Below are 9,642 nucleotides of genomic sequence, written 5' to 3'. Positions count from 1 at the left end.
TTTCCCTGATGATTAATAATACTGAGCATCTTTTTATACACCTCTTGGCCATTTGTATGTCTTCTTTAGAGAAATGTCTATTCAAGTCTTTAGCCCATTTTTCAATTGGGTTTTTAGGGGTTTTTTTGCTATTGAGTTGTGGGAGTTCCCTATGTATTTTGGAAATTAACCCCTTACCAGATATACGGTTTGCAAATATTTTCTCCCATTTCATTGGTTGGCTTTTCACTCTGTTGATTGTTTCCTTTGCTGTGCAGAAGCTTTTTAGCTTGATGTAGTCCCACTTGTCTATTTTTGCTTTTGTTGTCTGTACTTTTGGTGTCATACCCATGAAACCATTGCCAAGACCAATGCCAAGAGACTTTCCCCTAGGTTTTCTTCTAGGAGTTTTTTAGTTTCAGGTCTTATGTTTAGGTCTTACTCCATTCTGAGTTGAGTTTTTGTGAATGGTGTAAGATAAGGGTCCAATTTCATTCTAATATTTAGACAAATCTGGACTCCTCTGCTCTGTTCAGGTTTTGTCAGAGGGAAATTTTTTCAGGTGGCTCCAGGTCAGTGTCAAAGAATGAAGCTTAAATCACTCAGCATTTCCTGTATGGTGTTCTGAGGACAAGTTTAGAGGGTTCCACAGAAAAAACTCAGTGAGCAAATAAATTTGAAAAAAGCTACATTACTCTGCCCTCTTCCCTCCATCCAATGAATATTACAATGTTCACTGGTAGCAATATTAAAGGACCTGAAAATTCCTGTAATGAAATAACTTGTTTAACATTGTTTAATACAGCATTTCCCAAATTCACATGATCATGAAATACATATATATCAATATACACATGTATACATATGTATACATATATATACTTTTTAATTAATTTGTTTGTTTTTACAAATGCCTATTTTCTCATGGAATAGTAATTTTCTACAGAGTCTAGAAGAGCAGAGTCTAGAAGACCCTGAGATAGATGATAACATTGTGGCATCCTAGAAAGAACACCGGCTTTGGGGTCAGAAGTCCTGGGCCCACAGCTGCTGTTGGCTAAGGCTAGGAAGGTCTGAGTACATTTGAGCCAGCTCTCAGAGTAAGGTAATATCCTAGTGGCTAAAGAGGCCCTGAGAGTCCCAGGGAGGCAAGTGGCATAAGATGGACACGGTTACCATGGTCAGGTCAAGCTCTGGGTCAGAGACCAGCATTCGTACACATAAGAAAGAAAATCGATACCAGGGAAAAGCAATTAGAAAGTGATAATGTGATGCTGATAACTGAGGCAAGGCTTTGGCTGAGCCAGAGATTTCAGCTTACTTTCTCTTTGGTCAGAAACCAAGTCCAGGGTCATAAGGATCATAAACCTTCAGGCCTGGCAGGGGCTGGGACAGACTAGGGAATTTATGAGTTTATGAGCCTGGGCTGAGCTGTTGAGTCAAGACAGAGCCTGAAGGTCCACACAGGAGCCCAGCTGGCAGACACAGGGGGTGGGGCTCCAGAGGGTATGTGTCCCAGGGATCTAGAACTTGTAGGTCATCACAAGGATAATTTTCAAGGTCTCACAGTTTAAAATCTAGTGGTGGCTCCAAGCAGTAGGTGGGAGATCAGGCAGGCCCCAGAGAACAGGATGTTAGTGTCGAGAAGGCTAGCAGCACGTCCTGGGCGAGCAGCCTCTGAAAATTGGAAGTAGGGATGAAAACCCCATTAGTGATGGTCTGAGAGTGGGGAGATTAAAGACAGGGATTTTCACCTCCAAGTACCCAAAAAACAGCACCACTTCTCTAAGATCAGATCTATTCCTGGAGTTGGGAGCACAGCAAAGCTTACAGATGAGGGCGAGAGGTGGGTGAATGACAGCCAAGCAAGACAATACAATCAGGGCATAAAAAATCACGGACAGATGAGGAAAATAGGTGAGTGAGCCCCTGACTCAAATGGGGAACAAACGAGTAAAAATGAAGTCACGTCTGGATGCAGGGGAGCTGGCATTGTCCTGGGACAAGATGGTTGGGGGACCCTGAATCTAAATCTCATAAAGTATGAAACTAGATCTCAACATGGTCAAACTCTTCCCTCCACCATCCAAACTGGTCGTTGAGTCATCTTCCTGAACTTTGGTTAACTTTATGTGAGAAAAAAAATGATTATAAATTTAGTAGCTCCCGATATCTGTGGTTCAAGGACTACAGTATTATGTAAATGGTAAGAACATTAGAGGTCATTTAATTACACTTCTCACTCCAAAGCTCTCTATTGTATATTTCACTGCAATTCAAATTCATGACCCCTGAAACTTAAAAACATCCTTCCAGGCCTGGAGCTCTGAAACCAGTGAAGTGCAACAACTCAAGTGAACAGTGTGAAATTTTCAACTGCCAAGCAAATTGGGGCAGTGATGACAGCCAGAATAGATAATTCCATGGCAATGATAATCTACACACTTCAATTCAGTGGCCAATGGGCAACTCTGGATTTCATTTCGAGTCCTACAAATCTAGCTCAGAATCTCAGCTATATGATTAAATAGCTCTTGTGCTATGAAGTGAATATTTCCAAATATATTTTCATGGGTGCATTGCAGATACAGTCAACCTAGTAAAAATAACCACAATAAAAATGATTTATCTGCATTACCATCTTTCCATCCCAATTAACATTTGTTTTGTTGCACCAAGTGAAACAAATATATAAAAATGACAAGGTCTGGTCTAGTTTTTGTTTTGAAAACATTTTCTAGGAAAACAAATGTTTGCAAACTAAATAAATGTGCATGCCTTGGATAATATGCCTAGTCTGACATGTAGGTTTAATATCAAAAATCTTTGGGGGAGGCAGCAGTCTTCAGTAAACTGTCAAGGAGCAATGTTAGTGTTGGGAGAATATGTTTTCAGAGGAGACACTGTGGAAGTTCAAAAGTGCTGGGTGAATCCAGGTGCTTGGGGAGTGCATCGTAGCTGTGTCTCCATCATATCAGGACTCCCCTCTCCCAGCACCCTCCACCCCAGTCCCATCGGTATTGTCCTCCAAGGTCTGGACTGTGCTTGGTTCCACATTTTCAACCCTCCTTCTTCTCCCCTCTTTATCTACTCAAATTTACTGGTCCAGCCACATAGTACATTTTGCGGTTCCCCAAATAGGCCCCCAATTTCCTTCACAGACCCTTGTTGGGGCTGCTTCCTCTGCCTAGAATGCCCTTCCTGCACCCCCAGCTGCCTCCACCTCCTCCTTTATCAGCTAATTCATTCTTACTCTCCAAGACTCAGCTGCACTCACCACCTTCCCACCCCCTCTCTGCCTCAAGTGGTTGGCTAGGTGTTCCCAGCTCCTTTTAATTTTGTCTACTGTCTGCCAGGAGCTGTGCCCAGTAAACGTTGGTGGGATTAATGAAAAGAAGTTAGGAGGAGATTAGGAGATTGGTTAGGGAGGGAGGCAGGACATTAAGAAGAAGGGGAGGTAGGAAGGGAAGCCAGATGTCATGGAGCATTAAAACATATGACATTGACTTCAGTAGGAAGAAATCGTGGCTCTTGCGAATTGGATGTTTCCAATTGGAGTTGATGAGGCAAACCCAAGTGAGACCATTAAAGCTACAAATTACAGGCCAACATATAAAACGACAATGATAAAGAATAAACGAGGCTGGGCCGGCCCCATGGCTTAGCAGTTAAGTGCGCGCGCTCCGCTGCTGGCGGCCCGGGTTTGGATCCCGGGCGCGCACCAACGCACCGCTTCTCCGGCCATGCTGAGGCCGCGTCCCACATACAGCAACTGGAAGGATGTCCAGCTATGACATACAACTATCTACTGGGGCTTTGGGGGAAATAAATAAATAAATAAATAAATAAAAACTAAAAAAAAAGAATAACTTAAAAAAAAAAAAGAATAAACGAGGTAAATATAAAGTGGAAAAGCAATGAAAATGAGAATTAGTCACTTTCCGCCCATCCTGGGAACTGCGTAGTTTGCTTTCCTCTTTGCTATGCCCATCTCTTGTTTTAGGAAAAGTAAAATTTTTGTAAAAAAGTATGTGTCCCTTCTTCTTTTCCTTTCTTTGTGAAATAGCCTCATGATGAAACGATACAGTGTTTTGGATTTGCTTCCAAATAATTTGGGTTTGGGCAGGGAGTGAGTGGGATATATATGACACAAGCCTGGCTATTGTGTTGATTATTGTTGAATCTGCGTAATGGGTACACTAGGGTTTATTAAACTTTTCTACTTTTGTGTAAATTAGTCATTAAAAAAATACTAAATAAATCCTCATCAGGAACCATGTGTTCTGCTCTGGTTAAATAATTTACCAGGCTAAATTAAACACTAACTGAATGTTTATATACGTCTCCAACAAAATTTAATGTGCATGTGAAATATGTCAGATACTTGACAAGGCATAAGATATTTACTGTGATAAATGGAACTATGTCTATGTTTCCTGCTTCCTCCTCAACCTGAATCCTGGTTGTCCTGGACCCTGACTCAGTTCAGAGATGATTTACTTTGGGAGAGTTGGTGAGGGTTATCAATGACCCCACAGCTGAGAAATGGGCATAGCTTTCTCCTCTCATTGGATGCCACTGAGGGCCTCTTACATATTATATATCCACCAAATGTAGGGACACTTACCACTGCCGTGCTATATCCCTTATAGGGTTTCACTTATCTACTATCCTTAGATAAGAGAATTAAGGCACAGAGAGGTTAAGTAACTTGTCCAATGTCACACAGCAAGTAAGGGGCAGATTAAGGATTTGAACCTTAGGGTGTCGAACCCCAAAGTCAATTCATTTAATCATCAAGAAATGCCCAAGTCAGCCCTATAATGCCTCGGTTTCTACATCCATCTCATTTGTTCTCATACCTTCCCACTCTCAAATACTGGCTTTAGGGAAAACTTTCTCATTCCCTTCCTCCCATTTTAGAGGTTATTTCTCTCTCTCTGTCTTTCTTTCTTTCATATACCTGATGCTTGGATTTCCTTAAGCTAAATATGATTACTCTTAATCCCCAGATACTATTTTTCCCTGCAGCTATATTATTTTCAGTTCTAAGGTCTTTGAAATTGCCGATTATGGGATGTGGTGACGTGATGGCAAAGGAAAAAGAGGAGAAGGAAGTAGACGAGTCAGCTGCTGTCTTAAGAAATTACTGACATCCCTTCCTCTTTCTGGAGACAGCTCATCAAAGAGGCAGAGAAGGCTAATGACAGTAATAGCTGCCATTTAGTGACAACTCAATGGATTCTAATGCTGAGCACATTATGAGAGTTTTCTTATTCAACTCTTAGAACTGCTCAGCGGGGTAGGCACTACTATCTCCGTTTTACAGATGAGGGACTGGGGCTAACAGAAGTTGAGGACTTTCCTCAGATCACATAGCTGGTGGGCAGCAGAGGAAGGATTTGCACCAGGGCTGCTGTGGACAGTTGTGCAGGCGGGGGCTCCTCTTTCTACTGGGCACAAAGGTGCTGTATGGACTAGTGGAGGCCCTGTGTGAACCAGGCCCAGCAGACCTGGGCGTCAGAGCACTGAATCTTGATCCTGCTGCCTGGGAGTGAGCCTGGGCTTTCTACAGGGCACACACTCTACACACCCTGGTGTACACTGGATTGTTACAATGACATTTTGAGAAGGGAGAGATCAATAGGATTGGTGAAAAAGAAGGGCTTGTGGAAGAAGTAAACCTAAGCCACACTTTGATGGATGGGCAGATTACTTTTAGACAGAGAGAAGAGACAGGATTTCCTGAGTAAGAGAGGAGGGAGAGAGGCAACAGAGTTAGGAATGAGCGTGGAGAATGCAGGGAAGAGTGAGGAGGTGGTCCTGATTAAAGTAGGTAGCAGGTGAGGGGAGGGATCTAAGGAAAGGGAGTGAGGTGGGGTTGGACTGGGGGCCTAGAATGGGGCAGAGCAGTTTAGACTTGAAGCAGGAGGCAATACGGAGCCAGGAGAGTGATCTGACCTGGGGATGGGTGAGACGAAAGCATTTTTCAGGAGGATCAGGCTGGCGGAGGCACAAGAGGTCTTGGTCTTAGGCAGGTTCAGACCAAAGGTTGACAAGAAGTCCCGAAGGAACCGTCATAATCTGAGGTTTGGGCCAGCTTTGGTCTCCCAGGTGCAGTATGGCAGCCTCCTTAGGAAGGCTGGACTTATCTAGGGGCCCTGACTGTGTGTCTCTGGGACTCATCCTACCACCAGCCTTGCTTCTGTGCTGGCCCCTCACCTTGCATTTTGGGGTGATGTAAACTAAAGGACTCAGCAGGTTGGGGTTTTCAGAGGCAACTCCCAGAACTTGCCTGGTCTGGTTTTCCTCCCCTGCGGAGAGGAGAAAATGCATCATTGCTCAACTTGGCCTGGGGCCTTGGCAGGCGTATGTTTGCGGCTAACCTCGGCTTCTCTTTGGCTGGCCTCATATCCCCCTGTCCTCTTGTGTGGCCTTTCTCCCACCTGTTCATTCATTGCGCTCATTTTAACCTTCTCTAACCCTCTCTGGCTCCTTCCCATAGGGCCTCTGAGGAGAAATTTTGCTGCCAGCCCCAGCAGCAAGGTTTGGAAAGACAGTATGTGCTGCCAAGTTTAGGACGGCGACTTGATGAGAGGGCGAGCTTCCTTAATCCTGTTCTCTCTCATTGGCGATGTTTTATGGGTGACAAAGAAGGCTCCAGTGGGCATTTGTGCCCCACTCCAAGGCAGGTTGGGAGCTGGGCCTGAGTTGCAGCTCTTGATCAGCCATAGCCTGGTCCAAGATCTGCCCTACCTCCAGGCCTCACGTCTCCATTGGTGCAACGGGGCACTTGGGTATCTTGCTCTCTAAGATGCCCTTTCCTGCCTCTGCCTTCAGGATGCCCTGAGGACCTTCTCAGTCTCTGTGAGTTGGCCAGGGTGGAATCCTGGCTCTAACCAGGGCTGTGGCTGCCCAGTGAGGATACACAAAAGCAACTGCCAAGTAGAAACCACTCGTGCAAACAACAGTCACACACGTGCTCACACACACACAGACACACGTGCACCTTTGCTTCTTGTGACTCTGGCCCCTCTATCTCCAGAGGATGAATTTGGATTACAATTCCCCTAAGAAGCTTCAGCAAACCTATTACCTATACCCTTGTCACTAAAACCCTCAGGCACCATGATAAGGCCCTTGGTTGAGACAATGCTTAGGGAAGTTCTACGCCTTTAATGTGCTCATGGGATCCCTAAATCACACCATCTCCTGGTCCCTGTGCTCTGTCCCATGTCCTTGAATTGTGAGACCCTCTGCTCTGCTCTTCTCGCCCCACAACAGCAATAGTTAACAGACAATGGATGTCCAGAGTGCTCGAGGCCCTGGCGTGGCCCACGGTGCTGTCCCAGACCAGCGCAGGCCAGGGCTTCAGTTGAAGGAAGATTTCAGCCTGGTTAAGGGAGACAGAGAGGTTTATATGGTAACTACCCAGTGAGGGGAGAGGCTGTCAGTGCCAAGGAGTCTTCAGGTAACTGAGGAACTGGTAGGTTCAGGGAAGATTTCCAGAGGACGTGCCTGTAGTGCAGATGTGAAGGGTTGGGGGTATTTGGTAAGTGGAGTAGACAGGGGGAGATTTCCCAGGATAACATGAGCCAATATGCATGTGCGAGAGAGGAGGTCTCTGACAAGCCTGGACTCGCCTGTCTGAGGCAGAGTGCCATGGGCAGTGGGAGATGAGGTTGGAGGGAGAGAAGGAGGCATCAGTCAAGGACACTGGGGGTGAGCTGAACAGCCAGCGCCTGGAAAGGTGGGCCCAGGTGTGTGTAGCTGCCGAGGTTCTCACGAGGAGGTCAGTTGATTACAGTGACTTGGTTATGAGTTACCACTGCTAAGGAAATCTAAGACAGCTTTGAGGAAATGAGCATTGACAAGACAGTCCATTGAAAAACCAGTTTGTTTTTTCAGCCAATATCTTTCCTCAGAGTAGAGGTTGGCCTTTGTCACATTCCACTCCCTACAGTTGTGTAAAGTGATGCCTCATCGACTTTGAACGTGGGTTTCTTGTGGGCAGAACAAGCTGCTAGCAGTATCAGGGGTATGTGTGTGAGAGAGAAAGAGAGAGAGGCAGGGAGATAACACATTGAGGAGGCAGGAGAAAGGACAGTGTGGTGTCTTACTGTTGCTGCTCAGTAAAAGTTCGTGCTTAATAAACACTGCTGTATTGAACTGAAGGACAGAGCAGGATTAAAGAGCTGTACAGGGACCACCGTGCATTCTCTTTCTGGTTTGGTGGACTCTTCTACCAAACAAGTCAGCACCACCTTTACCTCTGTGGCAACAGAAATGCCGGCAAAATGAGGGAGCAGCTTGGAAGTCAATTTCTTTGGGGATAGTTTTGCTCTTTCTTGCCCCTAGGTTCTGTAGTTCTTCCTCCTCTTGGATTATTAACTTTGCTCCACACTGAGGCTGACGACAGGACCCATAACTCTGGCTCAGCCACCTTACAAATGCAGGGACCCTTGAGAGTATGACTGGTTCCACACTAGACTCACCATACTAACGTCACACTAAGGTCTCCTGAGTTTGGGCCAGCACGGCCGTGGTCAGTGAAGGATGGAAGGTGACATACGCCATCTCTCCCAAGGAGCCGAACTCTCACTCTTGTTAAACAAGCAACCAATTAACCAAATAAGTACTAATTGAATGTCTATTATGCCATTCAGTTTTGGGGGCAGCCCTCTGTCCTTTGACACCCTGGGAATTCTAACTCTGACTTGAGCTTGGACCTGCGCTTGCTCCAGAATCACTTGGTTTCTTTGAACTATTTTTGTTTCTTTTGTTTGTATTTGGTTTCCAGAGGAAAGGAATAGCTCTGATCTAAGTGCTCGTTGGGCAAGCAGAGAACTTGAATAATTAAGAATCAGTATAAGAACCTCAGTTACTGAGTTCTTCAGGAATTTTGGATTGCATGGATATTTTTCCTCTCACTTTAAAGGTAAGAAACATTTCACACTTAGAGAAAAAAATAGAGAGTAATATTGCTCACCTTGGTACCCAATATCCAGTTTTATCAGATATTAACATTTAGCCATAGTTGCTTCAGAATTTTGTTTTTTAAAGAAATGGAGCTTTGTACTTTAATCCCAATTCTATTCTATGACCTAGGCATAAATTGGCTCTCTCTTTGTGCTTTGTCTTTAAAATGCAGTGAAAGGTTAGGCTTTAAGATGGGGGAGGTGACAAAGAGTCCAAATTCTGTTGCAGAAGAATTATGAACTATTCTCAATAGAAATTCTAAAATATTTTAAAACTGGAGTTTATCAGTTGTACTAATTAAACAGAGTTGAAGTGGATCTTAATTTCGCCAACTACTAAAATTTTTGAAAGTTTTGAAGTCTTTCTGCCTGCAACATAATGAATTCATCCATCTTTCTAACTATTGTCCTTGCCCTCTTCAAATCAGCCATATCCAAATGGTCAGCAGGCACTTAGAATTTAAGACTATGACTTATTCTTTTGGTTTCAGTCCTTAGAAACTCAAAAGTTCAATGTCACTTTTCTAGTTTGCCTTGGTTTAACAATTTCCTAGGTTGTTCTTTGGGAAGGGAGATATGTGTGAATAGTTAACTTAACCTCATTAATGAGTTACTACTTGAATAGTCTGAGCTTAAAAGTTGAGTGGGTTGTTTCACTTAAATCAGAAAGTTGGTCTGTAGAGTA

Source organism: Ceratotherium simum, chromosome 13 (assembly GCF_057802395.1).
Source record: "Ceratotherium simum simum isolate JZ-2026a chromosome 13, ASM5780239v1, whole genome shotgun sequence".
In the NCBI taxonomy this organism is placed as follows: Eukaryota; Metazoa; Chordata; class Mammalia; order Perissodactyla; family Rhinocerotidae; genus Ceratotherium; species Ceratotherium simum.
Note: the sequence above shows the minus strand (reverse complement) of the source record.